At 40.5% G+C, this 12906-nt stretch overlaps 1 protein-coding gene and 1 long non-coding RNA gene across 7 annotated transcripts in view; one reads left to right on the forward strand and one right to left on the reverse strand.

Moving 5' to 3' along the window:
* The window catches only part of Nedd4l (NEDD4 like E3 ubiquitin protein ligase), a 353886-nt gene that overhangs the window by 250222 nt on the left and 90758 nt on the right, over positions 1-12906 (reverse strand). Inside the window, exon 1 of one of the 5 annotated variants that reach the window (XM_087189030.1) lies at positions 10777-10843. The exons of the other annotated variants lie outside the window; for them this stretch is intronic. The gene's annotated coding sequence lies outside the window, so the exon portion shown is untranslated. Of the gene's footprint in view, positions 1-10776; positions 10844-12906 lie in introns of those variants that run through there. 5 annotated transcript variants of the gene reach the window in all.
* LOC147830059 (uncharacterized) lies at positions 8492-11986 on the forward strand. 2 transcript variants are annotated; one of them, XR_015442067.1, is made up of 3 exons: positions 8492-8953; positions 11306-11507; positions 11628-11986. It is a non-coding gene; the product is annotated as an uncharacterized LOC147830059 (long non-coding RNA). The 2 variants fall into 2 exon arrangements; XR_015442066.1 differs by having other exon boundaries at positions 11306-11420.

Consider the following 12906-nt stretch of genomic DNA (forward strand, 5'->3'; position numbering starts at 1 on the left):
TTTATACTGACATGTAAGTAACAAACCAATGTAGCTTTTTTTTTTCCTGCTTTCTTTCTTACTTCCTCAGCTAGACTCTAAGGCTGCCCTGTCCAATAGGGTACCCACAGGAGGCTCTTCATTAATTAAAATCAATTAAAAGTCAGTTCCTTGGTAGCAATAGTCAGGTGCCTAGTGGAAACTGCACTGGACAGCACAAACATAGATACAGAACATTTCCATTTTATTGGACCATGATGCCCTATGGGTATTAACACCAGGAATTGGAATAACTTCTTGTGAAAGAAAGGACGGAAGGGTTAGAGGAAGAAGAGATGGAGAAAATGACCCCTATATTTAACCCAGTGGTAACATATAACACAAAAGAAGAGTTATCCTGTAAAATTCAGCTATCTGAAAATGAGGTAGTTTCCTTATAACAACATGTTCCAGGGTCAGTATTTCCTCTGTTAAAGTGTGGCATGCCAATTTGGTGCCTATAAGTTAGTAGCTGTAAAGTCTAATAATACAAATACCCTGTTGCACTATACAGTCTTCCTGTATCTACATATTTTAAAAATCACTGTGCTAATACACGAAGAACAGTGAATGTGGTTTCATAGAGTTTGACAACAATCAGGAGCTTTCTGATGAGCCCAGCACAGGGGGCCAATATCCTAACAAGGCTTCTAATCTAGCACTGTATTCACAAAAAGAGCATACAGGAAGCAAGAAAATAGGTAAAATCCCAACCAGGGCTCCTGGTCACTTTAAGAGAACTGGTGACATTCTGGAAAATACTCAGAGGGGAAGGGCTGGTATAAAAACAGAAATGAGACTCAAGTCTGCTGAGAACAGCTAAAGGACAGGAGTGGGACTGCCTGAAAGTGACCTCTGGGGACTGTGCAGAAAGGGTCCAGGGATGAACTATTGGAGAGCTGGGTACAAGGGAAGGGGAAGGAAATGGCCTTCCACTAATTGTGTGTGCCCAGCAAGGTGCTGGCTAACCAGCTGCATCCCAATACTCCTAAGATTTCTCTCAATCTTTGTGCCAATTCTGCAGGCCTTGTGTTGAATCATGCAGGTAACTAAATACTGTTTTGACCCATGCCTTAAAAATGCTCACATGATGTTTCTTCCTGCAAATGACAACACTGGATGCCTTTGTTTCTGGCTTTGGAATACAGCAGAGCCATGGCGCTCTGAGAGGTTGTCCTGAGGTCTTGGCAGGTATCATTATTTCACATTATTTCTCCCACAAACTACCTCACTGGAGAAGAGGTGGTGAGCAAGTAGGATTCGGAAGAAGTGGTGGGTTGGGGAGTTAATAGTGGGTGGGGGTTGAACTCAGTCTCATGTCAAGAAATATGGTTCCCTCTACCCTGACTCACATGTATGCCTTAGCAAGCATGCAAACTCTCCCATGTGTGGCTAGAGTTTTACAGTGGCTCTCAGTGAACAGCGCTCAGTCTTTCCACAGCAAGCACCCACAGTAATTTAGTGATTACAGAGAGAGGAGACGAGGCTGTCATCAAGTAGGGACCATTGAAATGAATGTGTTGGCAAACTTTGCAGCTCAAAGGACATGGTCATTCTCTTCTGCTCAATGAAAATTCTCTTTGTACCAGAAGAGTTGGTCAAAACTCTCTATAAAAAGGTCTTTAAAGAATACTTTCATCAGAGTGCTGTGCAGGAGCAACCAGATGTCCTACGGTTCCTTGTGGCCTCGACGGTGGAAGAAAGCAAGCGTTGTTTTCAGCGGGCTGCTCTGCGTGCTGTGGGAGCCAGGCCACCTTGGTGGGCTGACCCATGAAAAAGTAGCACCTGGCCACTGAAAACAAGTGTCGGCGGGACCCCATTTCTGGGGCAACCCCAGGACAGAGATTTAAACTGTAGCATGGAAGGTGAGCCGGTCCCAGAACCCGGAAGGAAGCTCCCCCGCCACCATCCCAAGCTCCTAAGGCAGAGAAGCTGAGCCGGTCCCAGCACCCAGAAGGAAGCTCCCCCACCGCCATCCCAAGCTCCTAGGGCCAAGAAGCTGAGCTGGTCCCAGCACCTGGAAGGAAGCTCCCCTGCCAATCCAAGCTCCTAGGGCAGAGAAGGTGAGCCACGTGGGCACCAGAAGCAATCCCCCCCATCCCATGGAAATGAGAAGACACATAAACAAGCCTCAAAAACAGACTTCTGGATCACCTACAGCAACCCCAAAGGGAAACCAGATGGAACAATCTGATACTCAACCATCTGGACTCCCTGAACTGGCAACAAAAGAGGATCTGGGAAAAATGAAATCAGAAATAATTACTCAGATAACAGCAAAGATTTTGCTCATGGTGCAAGACATGATTAATAAATCTAGAGAGAACACAAATAAAAAAATAGAGGAGCTGAGGAACATGGTGGAATCCCAACATAGGAAACAAATGGAATCCATAAAACAGATGCAAACAGATTTCCAGGAGATTAAAAATTCCATCGAAATCTGCGCAGCAGAATGAACCAATGTGAGGATAGAATTTCAGATATAGAAGAAAAGATTGCAATTAGTGACCAGGAAAAGAAAAATTGCTTTAAAATTGTAAGGGAACATTAGAAATCAATCCAGCAGGTGCTAGACAATGCAAAGAAGAATAACATAAGACTGATTGGAGTCAATGAGGAAAGAGGAGAGAGTGCAGATGACATAAAAAAACTGTTCACAGAAGTGATGGCAGAAAACTTTCCAAGGAGGGGAAAAGAACTTGACATACAGATAAGTGAGGCATATAAGACTCCAACTAGCCTTGATCAAAAAAAATCTACACATAGTCATATAATAGTTAGGATTCCAGAAACCCAATAGGAGAACAAAATTCCACAAGCAGTGAGAGAAAAGAAACAAATCACATACAAAGGAAAGCCCATCAGAATCACAGCAGACTTCTCAATGCAAACCCTCAAGACAAGAAGAGCTTGGAGTGATGTATTTCAAGCCCTAAAGGAAAACAGTCTCCAACCCAGATGGATGTACCCTGCAAAATTATCTTTCAAAATGGATGCAGAAATAAGATACTTTCATGATAAAGAGCACCTTAGGAACTTCATGAATATCAAACCGGCACTCCAAAAAATTTTAGACAATACCCTAGGAAAAGACAATGAGGATCACAACCCCAGGAAACCCAGCAGAATGAATCCATTGGGCGTGACAAATTAAACGCAAAGGGGGAGAATCCAACAAAAATAAAAAGTCATAACAAGGCTTTTAAAACTTTTAACTTCATCTCCCTAATGAGTGTATAATTCAGTCTTGTTACTGTACTGATTAGTATTTTTCTGATTCTAGAGTTGCACACCTTTCCTTGTGCTGTAGTGGCTATTTACCATCTTCTTATGTCTACTTTTGAATTGGGTTGTCTATTAATGAGCGCTAAGAGTTCTTTATATATTCTAGTCATAGGTTATATGCATTGTAAATATGGTCTGTTTAAGGACTACTTTTCATTTTAATGATGTCATTTAAAGTTCTAAATTTTGATAGAATCTCATTTAGCAATTTTTTTCTTTTATACATCATGTCTTTTGTATACTAGGTAGCTCTTGCCTAGCCTGAATTCATAAACATTTTCCCTTATAATTTCTTCTTAAAGTTTTATACTTTTAGGTTTTGATATTTAGGTTCATAGATCCCTTTAAGTTATTTTCATGTATGTAAATAAAGGGTTGAGGTTAATTTCTTATATACAGATACCAGGTGTTCTAGTGCCATTTGCTGAAAACTCTAACTCTTCCTCAGCTCTTGAATTGAGTTTATATTCTATAAAATGCTAATGTTAAAAAATCTTTCAAAACTCAGTGGACCATATATGTGTGGTTCTATTTCTAGATTCACTGTTTTATTCAAATGATCTGTATGTCTTTCCTTACACCAACACAGCCTTGATTACTGTAGCTTTAGAGGAAGTGTTAAAATTAGGTACTAAACATCTTCTAACAGTGTTTTTGTTTTGTTTTGTTGGGATTTTTTTGACTTTTCTAGGTCCTTTGTACTCCTACATAACTTTTAAATTTCAATATCCAATTCTTCATTTATAGCAAGTATACACAGACCTGAATTTTTATATGTACCTTGTGTTTTCTAGTCCTGCTAAATTCAAATACAAGTTCTAGGGGCACCTAGAGATTTCTCAGTATTTTCTCTGTAGATGATCATTTCATCTACATATAAAGATTTTGCTTCTGCTGTGCTAATCCTATCCTAGTTGTGTCATTTTATTGCCAGACTATTTTGGTGGGGACTAGGTTTCAAAGTTTAATGGACAGATGAAGAGTAAGCATATGTGCCCTTGTTCCCCACCTTAAGGAGAAAGCATTGTATCTTCTCCATTCATATAAGGCGTTTTTGCTGGAAGTATGGAGTACATGTCTTTGATTGTTGAGAAGGTTCTGTTCTACTTCTAGTCTCCTGATAGCTTTTACCATGAACAGCTGTAGAATTTAGTCCAATACTTTTTCTCCAACTAGTGACAGGATCATATGGCTTTTTCCTTGCCTCTGTTAAAATTATGACTTTTGGGGGTGGATCTTCCAATGCTGAACCAACACTGCCATCCCTATAATAAAACCACTTTCTACATGCTGCCAGATGTGACTTCGAATAGTTTGTTTTGTTAAACAAATTTCTATCTATGTTCATACTTTTTTCTTCTATTATCTTTATCCACTTTTAGGATTAGCACAATGTTGAGTTCCTAAAATGAGGGGAGAAGTGTTCCTTCTTTTTTCTGCTTTAATTGTTTGATATAATTTATCAGTTAAAATGTTTATGAGCCTGCTGTTGTCATACAGGTAGGTTTTCAAGCTAGGAATATACTTTCTTTAATAGGTGCTATTCAAATTTTATATTTCCTCCACAGTTAGTTTCATTAATTTGTCTTCCAAGTTACTTCTTAGAAGTTGTCAAATTTATTTCAAAACAGATTTTTGAAATATGCTTTCTATATCCTTTTAAATTCTGTAAAATCTTTGGTAATGTCTCCTAGATCTTGATATTGTAATTTAAAATATGTATAATTGATATTGTGTAACAGGAAGAAAAGGTCTAAAGGAGTAGGGGAAGTGGGAGGGGTAGGGGAAGGAAAGAAGAAGAAAAAAAAATATGAGAAAAGGAAAAAAATGGAAACAAAGTCTTTCCAAATAGGGAAGGGTGGAAGGGGTGAAAGGAAGGCAGGGGAATGGGGAAAAAATAAGACCAAGATGCTCATGTAAAGGTACAAGATCCCAATGATGAACGTAACTGTATTTTATACCTAAAATGTACCAATAAACTTAACAGGCAAAAAAAAAAGAATACTTTTCTCAGTGGCTCTTTTGTTTTGAGTCTCCAATTATAAGGCAGGAAACATTTTTAAATTCCTCTATGATCACTAAGATGAGAATTAGCTTGTGTTTGTAGTTTTAAAAATGATCCTAGTAGGCCGGGGGTTTAGCTCAGTGGTTCCACCACCTGTCTTGCATGCACAGGGTCCTGAGTTTGATCCCTGGTACCAAAAAAAAAAAAAAAATGATCCTAATAAACACTGGCACTTTGTTGAAAACCAAAAATAATAGCTCAGGATCTAAAATTCTAGATTTTTCAAGGCAGAGACAGAGCCGACATCTCCCAGTAAAATAAAGTCTGGGTATCGGATAAAATTCAGCCATTACTACACAGTTTGAATTGAAGGAACTGGAAGTAGTCAAGATCACAAGGTCGGTCAAGAACACATCCCATATATGAGTCCTGTGGCCTCAGAGCTGGAGTTTACCAGGAGGGATCAGAAAGCTGTGTAACTTGAGTTAGCATGCTCCAAGTTCCCAGCATCTTACTGCAGACACACTGAATGAAATACCTCAGACACTCAGACAAGTTGTAAGCTAAGACACATGACAAGTTGTAGATTTTACACCGAGAGAATGTCCTGTGAATGGATATGAAGGCACAAGACCAATGACTAGCATCTTCACTTTGTAGGAAAATTATACTCCAGGGGCAGGCTGCCTAGTGAGCCTGTGCCAAGAACAAAGGCTTAGCCTGATGATCCAAACACACGCTGGGTCCATCTGCACACTGGGAGATACCTGCCACTGTCTCCAAGTGCCCCAGTCCCCGTCCCCCCCACCCCCCGCCCCGCCAACAGGACAGGCCTTCCAGGGCACCACCAAACTGAGCCCTCCCTAAGTCTCTACTTCCTACAGTCCAGCCTGCCAGTTCCTCTCATCCCAGGCTGCATCCTCACCATGCAATGTAACTGAAAAGGCTTTCTCTCTACAGAAGACAATTAAATCCTGCAGATGGCACCCAAGTCACCTCTCTTGGAATCACAAATGATCCCACCCTTTTCAGCCATGTATGCACAGTAATTCCTTGTTTTATTTCCACTGACACTTTATTTTCTACTAGCTGAATCCTCAGATGGTAACTATTTCTAGTTCCCAGTAAGTATAATGCTCTTGTTAAATAACTATCCCCTTGTGAGCTACAGTTGGAAGACTTCCCATGCTAAGACTCAATGACCACAGAACCAGAAACTAGAAGGTAGTAGGAAGACTAAAGGCCAGAGACCCTGAGGAACTGGGGTGGTGCTTGGTATCCAGGCTTTACTCCCAGCTTTAATGAATCATCCCACAGTGATGAGAGAAGCTAGGAGATGAGAGAGAAGCTGCCCATCACTTCAGAGAAATTGCAAAGATAGGCACAATTTCCCACTCTGAAGATAAGAAGTTACAATTCTGCAAATTATGCAGACCAGGTTTAGGACAGTCACTTCCTCTGCCAGAACCACTAATCTGCTACTTTTGCTCAGACCTCCGAATTGTCCTGTAGATGTCATCTTAACTCTTCCTACCTTCTACTGTCCTTGCTTTTTAAATTAGCTCTCCTGCCCAAGACCAAGTCCTCAGAGGGCAGGGGCTAGACTGCAGCTCACAGAGAGCAACAAAGGTAATGGGATCTGCGTAACTATTCCTACACAGAGAGTCACAAGGTGCCCCTCACCTGACTCAACAGTGTCCTCCTAGACTCACAAAAAGCCAGACACCCAAATACTGCTGGGGAAGTGAATTAATTTTGTCAATCCTAAGTAAGTGGTAGAGTAAACTGCTACGTAGTCTGGAAGCATTTAGTAAAGGAAACCAAGGCATACCTACGGTTTGTTAAAAGTAAAATTCACAGACAAACTTCCTTCCTTCTCTGATAAAAACTCCAGAATATGCTGCACTATACACAGACTTTGGCTGGATGGTTGGCAACCATACCACTCTCACATTTTTCCAGACAAGAAGATTGTGAAAACAGACCAACAGTGAAACTAGGTGGGATTAATTGCACTGCAACACCAACTTCTTTCCGAAGTATAATCATTAGAAAACTCCAAGGTGGTCTCGGGGGGTTATGTCACAGGGCTATATGATTAGGTCTAACCTATGCAACATTGAGGCAGAAAAATGTGCATCAGTATATTGATGGCAGGCTAATCCAATTTGCAGCTGATATACACAACTGAATGTCAGATGACTAAATCAGAACCCAGAAAGATCTCATCAGCCTGGCTGATGGGCCAAAAGGCACGAGCTCGGGTCCTGCAGTGGTGTGTGAACCTGGCTGCCCAAGTCAGTACAAAGGGGTAGGCTGGAAGAAAGGGCAACAGAGTACAAAGGAGAGGGAGGTGGATGGAATGGGGGGTGCTCGATCTGAGGCTTAGTATGACTGAGCATATGACAGTGGAAATCTGCATTATTAAAAGTCCTGAACAAAAAATGTCACCATACGGTAAGGTACACCAGCCTTTATATTAAAAAGGGAAGGATAGGTGTGTCTACATAAATATTTGCTTACAAGTGTGTAATGTAAACTTTATAAGGACACAGAAACTGCTAACACTTGCTGATTCTCCAGACAGGAACTGGTAGGCTAGGGACAAGACTAGGAAAGAGAAAGAGACTTTTTCAGATAAGATAAAAGAAATAAAGATAGGTAGATGAGGAAATTGTAATTTTGAGAAATCTGTAATTTTGAAGAAGCTGTAGAGAAGGGTAGCTTCAAGACATTAAGGAACCCACAGTCACAATGCCTTTTTGCTCCGTAGGCCTGTCTTCCAGGCTCACTTCTCAGTTCCTAAGAGTCCATAAATTTGGTCTGTGTCTTTCTTCTGGTTCTATAAACCCATAAATTCCAAAGATTTCCACTCTCAAAGAAACAGTATTATTAATTAGGCACTGTATCTCTAAACTTCAAACACGTACATGGTTTATATTTTAACTTTGCTGACAAAGTTAGTTTTTGCTTTAGCCCATTAATGGGCAACCTGACCTTACAAAAACTGACACTAAATAAATGATAAATAACTCAGAAAAATAAATATCCTAGATTATCCATCTTGGGGATACCTCCAAACTACATAAATACTCCCAATTCCAGATTATAGTGTACCTCACTCCTCTAAGCAGGTCCTTCTTTGATTCTGCCTATACCCCTCGCTGACAAATCATGAAACGCTTTACTGTGACAATATGTCAGGAACCTGCCGGGGACAAGTTGAGGTCCACAGCTCCTCTTTAGCGGGACCACCTCTGACAATCTAGTTACACTGTCACTACATAGCCTTCTTTACTCCTTGAAATGAAAAGTATCTAGATGTATTCACAACTCAGAAAATTGAGTTAAGTACCCAGCAGAGTTAATAAACAAACAAAAGTCATGTGAACATAGGAATGTTTGTTTAACCTGATTAAAAAGAAAAAAGAAGCAGGAAGGCACTGGGTTGCAGCAAAAGCAGTCAGTTTCTGTTATGAAGCTGAGGAGAACAGACCTTACCCAACCCAAGGGGGAAGGCTACAGAAAAGCAGATGCATCTTATTGAGAGGAGAGAATTCTGGTCATTACTCCAGGACCAGCAGGGAGCAGATGGTCTCCAGAAGTGGTAGCTGGCCAGTTCCCATTGGTTGGAGAGTAAAGGTGGGTACCCTTCCAGAAATATCAATCAGGGCAGGAAAATGAAACAGATGGGCCCTGATATCCCTCCCCAACTCAAATGCTGCAATTTTAAGACTTGAGCATCAAAAACCAAAAACTAAAGTCCAAGAATTGTGCAAGATCACACAGCGCTTTAAATATGCATGTCTCTAAGACAAAACACAGGAATAATAATTACATTCCCATTTACTTCGCCATGAAACAGAAGATTATTCATAAAGCAGAATGTGCCCTAGTTGTAATCAAATTATCTTGAATGCAGCAACCAATAAAAATGAAACATGAGCATTTGTCACAGCATTTGGAGAGGAGGCATCTATTTACTGCTATTCTTATTCCACATCTTATTCCAAAAATGATTTATGGTGCATAACCCATTTTACAGGAGATGTTTAAAACTTCCCCTTAAAAAGATCGATATTTCTGCTATGATGAATAGTTGTTTCAATCATTTCAAGATATAAAAACATAAAAGGAAAGACTATATAATATATAACAAAGTGAAAGAAGTCACTGGTTCAAGGAGTGCCTGGAGAGCAGCTTGAATCCCACCAGTTATAAGTTGAAGTGAAACAACACAGAAAAGCAGAATTGCCATCTGGAGAGAATGTGAAGATAAACCTGGCCTCAGAAAACTGCAAGGAGAACTGAGCTATCTCATCAGAAAAACCAAGAAACCACAAGGCCCAGTCCCATCGCCCTAGTAAAGTAGGCTTCAGCCACAGGATCACAGATGCAAGGGTGCCCAGGATTAACAGTCCTCGTGCAGCCATTCATGGCCCAAGACTCCCAAAGCAAGTCCACAGGTTGAACACATCCCTAACTCATTTCCTTTCGAACACCTCTGTGCTGAGTCAGCAGCTGGCCACACACCATGAGTGGTGCTCACCTCCAAATTACCTACTACTTCACTGGTTCTGCATTCAGATGGAGGCAAATAAGCTAGATATACCAGTTTCATAGTGGCAGAATGACTGCTCCTAGAGCTTCACTTCCTAAAAATGTGCAGATGTCCATAAATAGAACAGTGCAATTCAGCCCCATCAGACAGCAATGCTAATTTGTTACAATGATAAACTTATCTCAATAACTCATCAATAAGATGACTCTGAAAATCTCTATTCCCTAGTTTATTGGAAGCCTATGTTTTGAATCATGCATTTTTTTAAAGCAAAAGAGAAATTTATTAATTTATTTTTCCACTTTCATCAACCTGAAGAGACTGAAGAAATTTATCTGCTAATTTAGTGATTTTCTTTTTAATTTAAAACTATCAAAGTCCAGCTTTTTTTTCAAACAAGATAATCTCTATTCTTATATGGGTGTGTACAATCTCAAAAGAGACATATGACTAAGTAATACCAAAACTAAAATGACAAACATTGGGTTAATTCCAAGAGAATGCTTTGGGAAGGAAAGCAAATAAACAAGAAATTAAGATAGATACTCTTTTTTTAAGGCAGCTGCAGAGTTTCTATCAAATATGTTATTCATTTTTCTTTCATGGATCAGCTTCTACTCAACGCTGTTCTTTGTATAACTTGAAATTAATGTTTGATTTTAATCCCAAACACTTTGTACTTGGTTCCAACAGTTCAATGTTTCACAATGTCTCCTGATTTGCTTTTTCTTTCAGTATTCAAACATGCACCCTAGAAGACACAAATGTCAACCTCTTCCCACCTCCAATTTCAATCTCTTCAACTGCAACCTGGGGCATGTCTTGTACTTTTTCACAAAGTTTCTGCTGTCCCTTAGGTCTACAAAGAATCTACTGCATTCAGAAGGCTTTTTTTAAAACTTACGATCAAATGAGAGGTTGCTGAAAGACAAGAACCAGTGCTTCACCTACTGGGCAAGATTTACTCCACAAGTCTGGGTAACTTAGCCTAAGACCAAGAGTCAGGCACCACAGCCAGGCCCCTCCCACAATCTGGGTCTGCTCTTGTGATTCCCTTTTCCCCAACCCCCAAAGACACAGGAAAAGCACCAGCAGCCAAACAGGTACTGGTCAGCAGTCCAGGAAGAAAGTCTGATGCTTACCCTGATTCCCAGCACTGGATAGAGACTGGTTCTTCTCAAGAATCTATGCAGCATGATCACAAAATACAGTGAATGTTCACATTTTAAAAATTTATTACAGTAAAAGACACATTGCCATTTATCAACCTTTGCTTCAAACACACTTATCTCATTCTTCTTGCCACTTTCTGAAGCAGTTTTGGGAATCCTCTCTTAGGAGTGTTATGAGCGTCTTTAGTTGGGTGACTGTGGCTGCCTCAATGTCCTGAATCAACCCAAAATGTTTACCTTTCACTGTCATTTTGACTTTAGGAAGAGCCAGAAGTTGCACAGTGCCAGATCCGGTGAAAAGGGTGGATGAGGACACAACACAATGTTTTCACAAGCCTGTTTTTCCATTGAGTGACGCGTGGCAGCAGCATTCACAGTATGTTTTTTTTTTAACCATACCTCATAAAGATTCAAAAGAGGACTTCCAAAACTGCTTCAGAAAGCAGCCAAAATCCTGGAATAGGTGTGTTCAAAGCAAGTGAGAGTGTTTTCAGGGGATTAATGGCAATGTATCTCTCATTCTAATAAATTTTTAAAATTTAAACATTCACCATATATTTTGATCACCCCTTGTGCACCACAGGATGTGTTAAGACACCACAGGACTGGCATGGAGTATCCTCTGGAGTAACAGTGCTTTCGACATCTAGATGAGTGGTTCTCTAAGTGTGGACCTGACTACCAGCACCAGCATCATCTGGCAGCCTGGCAGAAATGCAGATTCTCAGGCCCTTCCCTGGACCTCCAATGGCAGAATCTCTAGAGCAAGGGCCAGCCATCTACATGTACAAGCCTCCGGATGATTCTAAGGCAAATATAATCTGGGAAACAGTGTTTATTGAAACAAAGAAGGAAGTATCATGGTGGATAGCATGCAACTTGCTCACTTTTAAGATTTCCCATTTGCAACTAAGCTAGGCTGAACCCTCCTCCCAGATTACTGCTGGGGCGGGGGTGGGGGGTGGGGGGATGCTGAGAAGCTCAAACTTCCAAATGCAAGGGACTCCCAGATCTGTCTCCATTCCCACCCTCTTTTGTCTTTAGTATCCTAGTCCTAAATATTCACTTGCTCAGAGCCAGCAATGCTGAGAAGAGCCTCTAGATCTATAAGAAAATCTGATCAAGCCTTAATGAGTGTTCACTTCATTCATCTTGTTCCAGAGCCTTGCTGCTTGTCAATAATTCTGATCAAGAAAAACATATACCTACCATAACATCAACCAAGTTTACTTTAGAGTAGTGGGTGTAGGGGTGTTTTCACTGTCGGTATAATTTTCCAGTGTCTGAGTTGCTTTGCTTTGTTTTTTCAAAGAGCATGGACTATACTGTCATCACAGGAAATTAAACTGTTTTCTGGGGAAACAGAACCAGTTTATCTCATCCAAATTTTACCAAATATCAATGGCTGCACATCAATCCTATACCATAAATTATTTGATATGCCACTTCATCAAATATGCATGAGTAATAAATTACAATATTACCACACCTGCTGTAATAATTACATTCTCTTTCTGTCTTAACCAACAAAACCACTCCTTCCTGTTGCTATCAGTCTAAGCCTTTGTCTTGAGCACCATCCCCTAACTCACTGTACCCTCTTACACAGCTTCCTCCTTGCTCTCTACAGATAGCTAAATCTGGTCAAATAATTAGTATTCATCCATGATCCTATATGTCCAGCACTACTTACAACACCAGTAAGGCTTCTCCAGGCATCCTACATAGGTGTGTGCTCACACGTGCTACAAAGAGTCTGCTCATTAGCTTGTTTAGCATGCACCTTCATCTTTCACAACCATTGTGGATTATGAGCCTGTCATGATTCTTATATCTTCACATTGGCCTCAGACCTCCACCTT

The sequence above is a fragment of the Heterocephalus glaber genome, unplaced genomic scaffold (genome assembly GCF_053883595.1).
Source record: "Heterocephalus glaber isolate CG9 unplaced genomic scaffold, H.glaber_assembly_v1.0 deba00000331, whole genome shotgun sequence".
Classification (NCBI taxonomy): Eukaryota; Metazoa; Chordata; class Mammalia; order Rodentia; family Bathyergidae; genus Heterocephalus; species Heterocephalus glaber.